The following is a 13,531-nucleotide window of genomic DNA, read 5'->3' on the forward strand; positions in this document are numbered from 1 at the left end:
TTGGGGACGTCATGGCTATGCCTAAATCTAATGCCAATTTTTGCTCCAAGTGTTTGGAGGCAGGGTTAGAGCTGTTTAGTTACATAGCTGGACACATGCATTACAGAGGTTCCGTGCTAGACTGCACTGGCCTGGGCCATGCCAATGGGCTGGGAGTTGGACTGAGTGCTCTGGACTATCCGGTTAATGATCTGGTCACAGATAACTCTTTCCTATTGGGTAATGTAGCAATCCTGACCTTCAACTACTGCAATTAAAAAGACAGTTTTATCCTTCAGAATTCCAATCTTTGTTTTGATTTGAGAAAAATTAAGTTCCTGCATCTTCTGAAGTGGTGAAGAAAGTGCCACTTATTGCCCTTTGGTCCCAGTGAATATCAAAGATGACTCATGTACTAAAGGTTTGCTGGGACATGCAGGTAAGTAAAAATGAAAATATAATTACAGTAAAACTCTTTGTATCCGACACCCATGGTAGATGCTAGATAAGGGTATTTGCCATTTGCTTGAGATTGTGTGCTGTGAACTGACCACTAGGGGTACTGTTGTGAGTGAGGAAACAGGTTTTGTAGGTCTCAAAGGCAAGGACTCTGAACACAGTTTTGATGTAGGGAAGGATTTTATTTACAAAAGGCAAGTGTAGGAAAATGGCAACTGATGCAGAGTGTGGACACACACACACACACACACACACACACACACACACACACACACACACACACACACACACACACTCTATGAAATGGTACATACAATGATCAGGGAAAGATCACTACAATGCCCCACCACCCCTTGACTCAGTGCAGGCACGGCTCTAAGCTACAAGGGACATTAATTAAACACTCCCAACCTGTGGTGCGCTGTTAGCCAGAATCAGACACACACAAGGCAAAGACTGTACAACAGGCTTTAATCCACAAAGACTTCCACAGAGCCAGGCTGGCTGTAGCTGCAGTAACTCTGAGTGAGACTTCAGGAGGCCGGCACAGGCTTATATTCCAGAGGGGGATTGACACCCGACCGGGTGGAGCTTGATCCATTCAGGCTGACTGATTGACAGCCGGCCAGGTGTTATCCTGCCCCTTTACACTCCTGCAGCTACAGAGGTTGCCTCCTGCAGTAGGCCGGCGGTGTACCACCACACAACCCTTTTAACAGTGCACATCTTACCAACAGTTTCTCCAGCACCCTTCCACATTTCTAGGCCTGGGGTGAAGCAGGGTGGTCCCAAGCTGGCAAAGAGGAAGAACAAAAAGCACATGGCACCTTTATAGTGCTGGAGGGACAAGCCCACATTGGGGGCCAATAGCTCAGTGGCAGGAGGGTTAATCTAATTATAACAGCCAATGGCCCAAGGCCAAGTACAGGCAGGCTGGAGAGTGCAGTCCAGGTAATTTACATGTATCTAACAGCAAGGTGTGAACTAATGGGAGGGGCAGACCCAAACCTTGATTGGCAGCTGGTGTGTTCTCCGACTAGGTACATGACAGCTACAGCTCTTCCCAATACAGGCACGAATGTTATTTTCTGCAATTTTTTTTACATGTTGCTTGAGGCTACTGGTTCCTTGAATTCCAGATAACTGGAATTTTACTGTACCACACACAGCAGGGTACATTCTCTGCAATTTCATTTTAATGAACTTAGTTCTTATTATTTTAAGCTTTTTTTTAAAAAATGACTTGTAATTAAAGACAACTGAAATAGGAAAAGCAATTATTACAAAACTGTCCATTACAGTCACCCAGCACTGACACCGAGACTGGATGCAGACTGGGAGATCACTTCGCTTAGCACCTTCGTTCTGACTGCGTCAATAACAGCGATCTCCCAGTGTCCACCCATTTCAATTCTGCGCCCCTCTCTTATGCCGATATATCTGTCCTTATGCACTGTCAAACCAGGGATAAGGGAAAAGTTTTTTAGGACTGAGAGGAGGAAAAATTTCTTCTCTCAGAGGGCGGTAGATCTGTGGAATTCTTTGCCACAGGAAGTAGCTGAGGCCGGTTCCTTGTCAATATTTAAGAGTCGGTTAGATTTGGCCCTTGTGGCTAAGGGGATCAAGGGGTATGGGGACAAGGCAGGAACCAGGATGAGCCATGATCATATTGAATGGGGTGTAGGCTTGAAGGGCCATATGGCCTACTCCTGCGCCTATGTTTCTAAGGCCACTCACACATTGGAGGAGCAACTCCCAATATTCCATCTGGGCCCTCTCCAACCGGATGGCCTTAACATTCACTTGTCCGGTTTCTGTAAGTTCATTCCCCATTCTCCCTCTCTTTCCCATCCCTTTGTCCCCTTTCTTCGAGCTCTCCACCCCTTCCTTCTTTCACAGTCATTTTCTCCCACCCACCCCCCCCCCTTGTTTTTTGACGTGCTCTACTTCTCTCATCCACCGGCCTGTAGGCCTCTGGTCCTCCCTCTGCCCTTTCTCTCTCCCACCATTTTATTCAGGCCCCTGCCTACATTTTGCTCACACCACAATGAAGGTCTCAAGCCAAAAAAGTTGGCTATGTATCTTTACCTTTGCTACATAAAGTACAGTAAAAGTCATAAAATCCAGATGCCAGAAATTCGGACCGCCAAAAGATACGGACTTTAAAAATCTCTCAAAGTTTATAAATTTAGTGGGCTTTTGTGTGTGTGCCTGAATGCCTCAGATGCACAGAAGTCACGGAAGTGAACAAATAAATATTTATTTGTTTTTTGTACTTTGTATTTTAAATGAAAAAAATGTTTAATTAATAAATTATTAAAAATTTACCTGTTCATCTCTTCTTTTTCATTCTCCTTGAATTTTAATTTTAAAAGCACTACCACAGAATGTGAAAATCCAGAATGAGCCAAACCTGGATTTTAGGACTTTTACTGTACAATGTTTGACCTGCTGAGTTTCTCCAGCGCTGTGTTTTTGCTGTAACCATCCAGCTGTAGGTTTGTCGCACTAAAGGCTTTGTTTTCACCGCCATGACAGTTCCTTCTATTTCAAGTTGACTTGAGATCTGGGCAGTACTGAAATGCATCCATTGTTTGCAATAGGTCTTAAAAACAGCACTGTCTGCACGTTTCATTGCTTTACTCACAATGTAGCCCCTTTGATGGGATTTACCACCTGGCCTCTCATTTCTGAAAAGGAAATGGTTGAAGCAACAAATTGTAAAAGCGCAACAACAAAAAAAAAGTATCAGAGAGATGATTGTCCCATAGCAAGTGGTTTTACCAGTATGCAAATCACTTGTACAGTTCAGTTCCGTTCAATGCATGAAATTAAAACTTGGAATTAGAGGATCAGCACTGAGGGAGATCATTTGGCCATTGTGTCTTTCTTTGCCAGCTCTTTGGTCAGCCTATTCAATTGGTCTCACTTCTCTTTCCCTTTGTCCCATAAAAAAAGTGCACTCCAAGTATTTATCTAATAAAGGCTGCTTTTAAATGCAATTGGCACTCTCCTTTCAGGCTAGATCATAACAACATATTGCATAAAAGTTTTCTCTCACTAGGCCAGGATCCTTTGCCAACTATGTCATTTGACTGCTGGCTCTCCTGTACAGATTATTGTCATGTAATAAAAAGAGAAATGTAATATTACACAAAACTGCCACAAGGCAGACAAAGATTCACCATTAGCATTGCCCATTGCCTTTCACGCCCAAAGCCCTTCTTGCCTTCAGCACCTTCTCGAATTCTGGTTCTGATGCCATGTGCCAGTCTCCAGCAGCCCACAACCTTGTGTGAGATCTTTGACTTCAGGTCGTCAGCAGCCCACAGCCTGTTTGGGTTTCTCGTCCACAAGACACCAACAGCTCCTCGCCTGTGTGTGTTCTTCAGCCGCCGAGTGTCTGTTCGTCCACCACCGTGGTCACCGACGTTAGTGTCGTTTCCTACGCTTCTCCTTCTCAATGGTCAGGTGGGGGGGGGGGTTCTCCCTGTTGCCTGCACTGATCCACTACTCCCTGGGAGTACGAAAACCCTCGTGGCTGTTTCTGAAAACAGACGCTGCCATCTTAGACTCAGATCCTGCGGTCACAGGATTTCAAATAAAAGACCGTCAGCTCCTTTAACAAGCTTTTTAAAGCTGTTGGGTGGTGGGACCCTAGGATCCTGCAGGGTAGCGCTCTCTTCACTCTCGCTGGGTCCGCATCAGCGGCAACATTACCATTACGGCAGCTCCAGAAGCCCCATCATTTTGTGGAAGCGTTTTCTCCTTTATGAAATTCACACACCATTACCAAGTCTCTTAACCACCACTACTCAGTGAACAGCCCCCAGTTGCTTCTTTCTATTCATGGTCAAAGTTACTCTCTTGACATTTTCAGCATTTCTTCATGCTTCAACATCCTTCATCAAATGTGGTGTCCAGAATTATACACAATTCCCCTGCGATGCCTTCCTTTGTTTTTGTCGAAATTAGCCTATTTTCCACACATAATCTTCTGACAGCAAAACCATCTGTTAATGAATTTCAAGATTTCAACCCAGCTAAGATGGAAGACAAACCCAATATATTTGAAACCCAGAACAGAATGACACTGGTGGGGGGTGGTAAGGATGACCCATGTGCTTGAAAATCATTACTGAGCCATTACGTTTGCATTTCTAAAGGTTGAACACTATTCGCAAGGTGCAAAATTTATTTTAATTGTCATGCAATGCATTATTACAACTTTTGTCTGCCACAAGACAAACAAAGAGCCGGCATGAGCCTTGGAAACGGTTACAAGAGACAATGTGCTGTGGATAAAGGACCTCAACAAAGATGACCAAGAATGTTAGCATTGATTTATCTGGTGAATCTTGAGGGAAATACCCGCCAGACTGGTCCTTGTATTGGGAGAATCGACATGAATGTTAAACCACAGTCAAGGGTGTGCTGTTATGGCCTGGTGCACTGACCTCTACCTGGCCGAGGCCAGGTGATAGCTAACAGACACGTCCTTATACTTAAACCGTCAATCCTGTCAAACTGCCTGTAAAGTGGAGGAGCAACCCCTAATTTTCTCTCTAGGCACCCTCAAACTGGATGGCATTAACTTTGGTTTTTGCTAGACTACTCCCTGTTCTCCCTCTCTTCCCTCTGTCTTCTTTCCTCCCAGCTCTCCACCCCTTTCCCTCTCCACTCACAGAGCCACTCCCTCCCCCCATTTGCTAGTGTGCCCTTCTGCGCTTATCTACCCATGACTTCTTGCCTGTTGGCCTGTGCCTTCCTGACCCTCCATGCGCCCCCCCACCATTTTGCCCACCCCTCCACCATTTTGTTCAGGCACCTGCTTACTTGATGAAGGGCTCAGGCCTGGAACATTGTATTTTTTTGTGTAAAGTACACTGTTTGACCTGCTCTGTTTCTCCATCATTGTGTCTTTACTGACCTTGTCATTGTTCTACTTGTGTCGGGAGCATCTATGAGTGATGATGAGACAAACCATCCATATAGTCCTTTTGAAGGGTACATGATTGATGTCTTTACTCAAAGGATATGTGGTATGTTCACACGATATGTTCACTAGGATGGATATTTATTGTCGGGGTACATACATGACATTACATGCAACCTTGAGATACTTTTTCCTGTGGGCGAGGCAGAGGAGAAAAATCAGGAGAAAAAACTGTACTCAAAAAAAGATATGTGTACAAAAGAGAGAAATGTTAACAAAGAAAAGTACAAGCAAACTAACAGTGCGATGTTGGAAATAAATATTCAATAATGAATAATATGCAAAGTAAATTAGTTCCTGACTGAGTTTGTTGTTTAGGAGACTGATGGTGGAGGGGCAGCAACTATTCCTGAACCTGGTGGCGCAAGTCATGTGGCATCTATACCTCTTTCCTGGTGATGCCCTGGGCTGTGTCCACTACCTTTTGCAAGGCTTTCCACTCAGAGGTATTGGTGTGTCCATATCAAGCCACGATGCACCCGGGTAATAAACCTTTAGAAGTTTGCCAAGGTGTTCAATGTCATACCAAATGTCCACAAACTCCTGAGAATCTAGAGGCGCTGACGTGCTTTCTTCTCAATGATATTCATGTGTTGGGTCCAGCAAAGATCCTCTGAGATAGTAACTTCCAAGAATTTAAATTTGATTACCCTCTCCACCTCTGGTTTTGCTCTGCTAAAGTCAACAATCAGTTCCTTGGTGTTGGTGACATTGATGCATCATTCAGCCAAGTTTTCAATCTCCCTTCTGGATTTATTGCCCCTTTTTTATACCACACACTACGATGATGACATAAGCAAATTTGGTGTTTTTGTTGTATGGAGCCACAGACGTAGGTGTAAAGTGAGTACAGCTGGGGGATAAGAATGCGGCCCTGTTGTGCTCCAGTACTGATGGAGATTGCGGAGGTGTTCTTACCGTTCCTTACTGATTGTGGTCTGGAGGTGATAGAATTCAGGATCCAATTACATCACGCTGTTTTGAGGCCCAGGACTTGGACTTTGTTGATCCGAGGAGATGATGGTGCTAAATCCCGAACTGTGTTCGATAAACAGGATCTGGATGCATATGTCGAGAATGAATTCAGAACTGTGGACTTGTGAAGTACTTCAATAAGAGCAGATAAATAATCCATCATTAGGTCTAACTTCATGGCCCAGCATGCCCTATAGTCTAATATTATGGTCAAGTCATCAGACTAATTCAGTTCAATCAGTTGGAGAAGAGCTGCCTAGAAGCAGTACTAGGTGCCGGGGAATCGAGAACATCGTCAATTTACCCAGTGGATCCAGAATATCATATTTTAGCAATCCCTGTATTAAACTGATCAGATTAAAGCTCTCCAGTCAAGTTACATCAAGCCATGAATTGTGATGGACAGTCAGCGGTATGCAGGGAGGATTTGGCACCCCAGGGCTAGCAACTAGACCAGCGAAATGACTGATCTATCTGGGCTTTCTACTGAAATCCCTCGCCATAGAGAAGCCAACCAGCCAATCAATTTGTTCCATTTTATGTGATCTTGAGATACAGCAGAGAGAACAGCATTAACATAGCAGTTGAAGTAGATTTAGATTTAGTCATGCAGCGCGGTACAGGCCGTTTCGGCCCACGAATCCGTGCCGCTCAATTTACACCTCATTGTACTTGAATAGTAGAGAGTTTCCCAAAGGTCATCATTTCATCTGAAAATTATTGCTGGGCAAAATCAATTTTACTTGAGATTTGCAGGTTTTAAGGAATGGAATTTCTCGGCAGTGCTCTCTGCATAAAACACGTAGCTGCTGTAGTTTTCTCGATATACACACAAACAAAAGAATACACTCACTCGTTCTCTGGTACAAAATGGAGTCAACCCTCTCTATTCTTCTCATTAACCTACACCCCTGGTATGTTTTGAATGGTGGGAGGAAAAAGCCCATGCAGACACGGGGAAAACATAAAAACTCCTTACAGACAGTGTGGGATTCAAACCTCTATCCGATCCCGATCGCTGACACTGTAAAGGCGTTGCGCCCACCGCTACGTCAACCGAGCTGAAAGCTTATGCCCTGGAGCTAACCATGCCTCCATTAAAGCTGCAGAAATGCCACCTACTGGACTCTACCAGAAATTGTTGGAGCAACTGTAGAGTGCGGATAGGGCAGTGGTTCTCAACCTTTTTCTTTCCTTGCACATACCACTTTAAGTATTCCCTATGCCTTAAGTGCTCTGTGATTAGTAAGGGATTGTTTAAGATGGTATGTGGGTGGGAAGGGAAGGTTGAGAATCACTGCTCTAGACCCAATTGTTACTGAAATATTTTGCTTGAGAAAATTTGTCATTGGCCCATTTCCTTTGGAGTTATAGAACCATGCACATAACGAGTCAATTAGGGACGATTAAAACAGTGGATTTCAATCTTTTTCTTTCCACCCACATACCACCTTAAGCTATCGCTTACTAATCATAGAGCACCGATGGCATAGGGAATACTTAAAGTGTATGTGAATGGAAAGAATAAGGTTGAAAACTACTGGGATAGAGATATGATCAATGTTTCAAGTCTGCAACCCTTCATCGTCACTCAGTAGAAGCCTCAGTTTTTCTTCCTACACCCCTCCATCTTAATATATTCTGAGCCTGACAAGACTTTTTCCATTAGACTTCCAGTGATATTTTTAAAAAATAAACGGAACAGGCCAAGTCCGTCTGAAGAAGTTGTGTCTCACTCTTTTTTGATACCCCAAGAATGGAATATCTCCTCAACTGGCTCTCTTCAGATGATCATGAAAATATATTTTCAGCAATGCTTGAACCAAAAATAACGTGTAGAAATGGGAGCTGCGCTATTCATTTGGGAAGTAAATAAAAAGTGTCCCATTGCTACCTTTTTCCCCTGCTGTTCACAGGCAAAGGAGTTGTAATATTGTTAGATTGACTGAGGTGAATTGATTGCTGGACAATTGCTGGACTGCACATTCTTGATCCTACATCCCTCAGAGAATCTACTATTATTTAACTATCTCTTTGGCTTGGCTTCGCGGATGAAGATTTATGGAGGGAAAAAAGTCCACGTCAGCTGCAGGATCGTTTGTGGCTGACAAGTCCGATGTGGGACAGGCAGACACGGTTGCAGCGATTGCAAGGGAAAATTGGTTGGTTGGGGTTGGGTGTTGGATTTTTCCTCCTTTGTCTTTTGACAGTGAGGTGGGCTCTGCGGTCTTCTTCAAAGGAGGTTGCTGCCCGCCAGACTGTGAGGCGCCAAGATGCACGGTTTGAGGCGTTATCAGCCCACTGGCGGTGGTCAATGTGGCAGGCACCAAGAGATTTCCTTAGGCAGTCCTTGTACCTTTTCCCTGGTGCACCTCTGTCACGGTGGCCAGTGGAGAGCTCGCCACACAACAGGATCCCGGGAAGGCGATGGTCCTCCATTCTGGAGACGTGACCCACCCAGCGCAGCTGGATCTTCAGCAGCGTGGATTCGATGCTGTCGGCCTCTGCCATCTCGAGTACTTCGATGTTAGGGATGAAGTTGCTCCAATGAATGTTGAGGATGGAGTGGAGACAACACTGGTGGAAGTGTTCTAGGAGCCGTAGGTGATGCCGGTAAAGGACGCATGATTCAGAGCCGAACAGGATTGTGGGTATGACAACGGCTCTGTATACGCTAATCTTTGTTTGGTTTTTCAGTTGGTTGTTTTTCCAGACTCTTTTGTGTAGTCTTCCAAAGGCGCTATTTACCTTGGCGAGTCTGTTGTCTATCTCGTTGTCGATCCTTGCATCCAATGAAATGGTGCAGCCGAGATAAGTAAACTGGTTGACCGTTTTGAGTTTTGTGTGCCCGATGGAGATGTGGGGGGGCTGGTAGTCATGGTGGGGAGCTGGCTGATGGAGGACCTCAGTTTTCTTCAGGCTGACTTCCAGGCCAAACATTTTGGCAGTTTCCGCAAAACAGGACGTCAAGCACTGAAGAGCTGGCTCTGAATGGGCAACTAAAGCGGCATCGTCTGCAAAGAATAGTTCACGGACAAGTTGCTCTCATGTCTTGGTGTGAGCTTGCAGGCGCCTCAGATTGAAGAGACTGCCATCCGTGTACCGGATGTAAACAGCGTCTTCATTGTTGAGGTCTTTCATGGCTTGTTTCAGCCCTATTTAACTATATCGAATGCACGCTGCTGAAGATCCAACTGCGTTGGGTAGGTCACGTCTCTAGAATGGAGGACCATCGCCTTCCCAAGATCGTGTTATATGGCAAGCTCTCCACTGGCCACTGAGACAGAGGTGCACCAAAGAAGAGGTACAAGGACTGCCTAAAGAAATCTCTTGGTGCCTGCCACATTGACCACCGCCAGTGGGCTGATCTCGCCTCCAACCGTGCATCTTGACACCTCACAGTTCGGCGGGCAGCAACCTCCTTGGAAGAAGACCGCAGAGCCCAGCTCACTGACAAAAGACAAAGGAGGAAAAACCCAACACCCAACCCCAATCCACCAATTTTCCCTTGCAACCCCTGCAACTGTGTCTGCCTGTCCCGCATCGGACTTGTCAGCCACCAATGAGCCTGCAGCAGACGTGGACATTACCCCTCCATAAATCTTCGTCCGTGAAGTCAAGCCAAAGAGAGAAAGAGAAAGAGATATATATATACATATATATATATAAAAAAAATATATATATATATATAAATAAATAGATAAATAGATAAATATATATATATTTATATGATCAGTACGAGCAGTTCAGCAGTCGTTCAGCAATCAAAATTCTGCATATATATCGCTTGTGCTATGTCTGTATGTGCTTGCATGTTTTTACGCCAAGGACCAAAGAATACCGTTTCGTCCAGTTGCACCCTGAATTTGAATAGCAGAGAGTTTCCCAAAAGGCATCATTTCATCTGAAAATTATTGCTGGGTGAAATCAATTTTATGTGAGATTTGCAGGTTTTAAGGAATGGAATTTCTTGGCAATGCTCTCTGCAGAAAACATGTAGCTGCTATAATTTTCTCGATATACACACAAACAAAAGAATACACTCACTCGTTCTCTGGTACAAAATGGAATCGACCTGCTTTATTCTCCTCAGCCAAATCCCTCTGACCTTTTCATTGGCTTTCTGCCACACAGATGATTTCGATGCTCTCAATCTCCCCTCCTGCCTCTGAGATCCATCAGAGTGAGTAGACCCTTTTGAATTGACCTGTGCAGGCAGCCTACTACTCCCACACATTGCCCCAGATACGTCATCAGCGGTGATCAGCGCTGCTCCCCACATGTGTTAGTACGCGTCCCTTGTAGTTAATGACTGTACCACTGGTCTGTTCTCGATCTTCGGCAAGGTGTTGGACAAGGTGTTCCTCTGGTATTCACATTTGGCCACATGCAACCTTGATGTAAACCACCCTCACTTCATCAAAGGAATTTATACGGTAATGTTTGTTCCTGTTTGAATGGCACTTTCTGACTGGTGACCATGCTGCTTAGTTTGTCTTCTGCTTGGTCTTCCCAGCCTTAGGCCAGGCATTGATAAGAGTTTAAAATTCCTTTGACGAAGTAGGAGTGCCTTGCCTCACCATCCAGGTTGTATTCAAACAAATGTGACATACGAATATGAGTGAATTGAATGGGAATCAAGGATAAAATAATTTTTGGATGTGGCTTCTGCCTGAAGGGAGCAGCAAGATGCTCTGACAAGGGTGATGGGATTGCTTTAGGAGTTTGGCGGCCCTGTTGAGGTGGTCGCTCATGTGGATGCTTTCGATGGACGAGAGGTTGGTGCCTGTGATGGACTGGGTTTCCCACTTTCTGCATCCTTTTATGGTTCTGGACACCCCAATCTCAAAACCAATCACTGCACTTTCCTCCATTCATCCATGGCTCATCGATACCTTAATTCATGAGGTACCTATCGTGGAGGTGCATTCACCACCAAGACAGCTCTGCAGGATGGCTGACCACAAATTGAAGAGAAATTAATAAATAATATTAAATACTGACAGAACAGCAGCATCAATATCCCAGAGATGAAAATAAATAAAGCGCTGCCATTGGGCATGTTCATTACCACAAAGCTCAGCACCATTTCTCTTGCTACAGGAGAAAACTGCACAAATTCGCTTGAAATGTGATGTCTTTCTGCCTCAAAGTGAATCAGGCAAAGGGAACATTGCTTGGGTGAGGTCAGCAGGCCATTGAATGTGAACTGCAAAGCGGGAGATGAGGAAGCATTAAAACCTGGGGAGCTAAATTGGTAGCAAAATGCTGAAAATATTCCGCAGGGCGGACAGCATCTGTGGAGAAAGAAAGCATTACACTTTCAGGTCAATGTCTTGAATTTAAGGTTTTAGTGAAAGGATAGAGGAACTCAGCTGGTCTCACAGTGATCATAGGAGGTAAAGATAGGCAAGTATTCCCAACATTTCGGGCCCGAGTCCATTCTCAGGAAGGGCTCAGGTCCAAAATGTCAGTAATATATGGAGCATAGAACATTACAGCACAGTACAGGTCCTTCAGCCCTCGATGTTGTGCTGACCTATATATTCCTACCAAAATAAATATAAAAAATATCTGAACCCTCCCTACCTCATAACCCTCTATTTTTCTTTCATCCACGTGCCTGTCTAAGAGTCTCTTAAGTACCCCAAGTGTTTCAACCTCACCACCATCCCTGGCAAGGCATTCTAGGCACCCAGAACTCTCTGTGTAATAAAAGCTTACCCCTGTCGTCGTCCCTAAATTTTCCTCCTTTCAATTGCAGTGATGTTCCCTGGTGTTTGCTATTCCCTCCTTGAGAAAGAAGCGCTGGCTGTCCACCTTATCCATGTCCCCCTTACCTTATCTGCAAAACCAGCTGAGTTCATCCAGCATTTCCGTGTGTTTTTACTTCAATCACAGTGTCTGTGATTTCAATCACAGTGTCCTTTCACTTTAGTGAAAGGTTGTTTTGCTCATCGCAGAAACATTTTGATGGTCCTGACTTCTATTTTTAAGTGGATATCACCACCTGCTGGTTTAGTGTGAGTTCCGCTTTACTGGCAGTTTGATGTAGAACATGGAACAGTAAAGCACAGGAACAGTAAAGCACAGGAACAGTAAAGCACCTCTTGGCCCATGACAAACAAGATGCCAAATTAAATTAATCCCATCAGCCTGCACATGATCCATGTCGCTGCATTCCCTGCATGTTCACATGCTTGTCTCTTCTTCTTTGGCTTGGCTTCGCGGACGAAGATTTATGGAGGGGGTAAAAAGTCCACGTCAGCTGCAGGCTCGTTTGTGGCTGACAAGTCCGATGCGGGACAGGCAGACACGATTGCAGCGGTTGCAGGGGAAAATTGGTGGGTTGGGGTTGGGTGTTGGGTTTTTCCTCCTCTGCCTTTTGTCAGTGAGGTAGGCTCTGCGGTCTTCTTCAAAGGAGGTTGCTGCCCGCCAAACTGTGAGGCGCCAAGATGCACGGTTTGAGGCGATATCAGCCCACTGGCGGTGGTCAATGTGGCAGGCACCAAGAGATTTCTTTAGGCAGTCCTTGTACCTTTTCTTTGGTGCACCTCTGTCACGGTGGCCAGTGGAGAGCTCGCCATATAACACGATCTTGGGAAGGCGATGGTCCTCCATTCTGGAGACGTGACCCATCCAGCGCAGCTGGATCTTCAGCAGCGTGGACTCGATGCTGTCGACCTCTGCCATCTCGAGTACTTCGACGTTAGGGATGTAAGCGCTCCAATGTATGTTGAGGATGGAGCGGAGACAACGCTGGTGGAAGCGTTCTAGGAGCCGTAGGTGGTGCCGGTAGAGGACCCATGATTCGGAGCCGAACAGGAGTGTGGGTATGACAACGGCTCTGTATACGCTTATCTTTGTGAGGTTTTTCAGTTGGTTGTTTTTCCAGACTCTTTTGTGTAGTCTTCCAAAGGCGCTATTTGCCTTGGCGAGTCTGTTGTCTATCTCATTGTCGATCCTTGCATCTGATGAAATGGTGCAGCCGAGATAGGTAAACTGGTTGACCGTTTTGAGTTTTGTGTGCCCGATGGAGATGTGGGGGGGCTGGTAATCATGGTGGGGAGCTGGCTGATGGAGGACCTCAGTTTTCTTCAGGCTGACTTCCAGGCCAAACAT

At 45.2% G+C, this 13,531-nt stretch overlaps 1 long non-coding RNA gene across 1 annotated transcript in view; it reads left to right on the plus strand.

The window, feature by feature from the left end:
• The first annotated feature begins 336 nt into the window (after positions 1-336).
• Positions 337-13,531, plus strand: part of LOC138749466 (uncharacterized) — a 34,091-nt gene continuing 20,896 nt past the window's right edge. Inside the window, exon 1 of the long non-coding RNA XR_011348670.1 lies at positions 337-418. This is a non-coding gene — a long non-coding RNA (uncharacterized lncRNA). The remainder of the gene's footprint in view (positions 419-13,531) is intronic.

Source organism: Narcine bancroftii, chromosome 14 (assembly GCF_036971445.1).
Source record: "Narcine bancroftii isolate sNarBan1 chromosome 14, sNarBan1.hap1, whole genome shotgun sequence".
NCBI classification, from domain to species: domain Eukaryota; kingdom Metazoa; phylum Chordata; class Chondrichthyes; order Torpediniformes; family Narcinidae; genus Narcine; species Narcine bancroftii.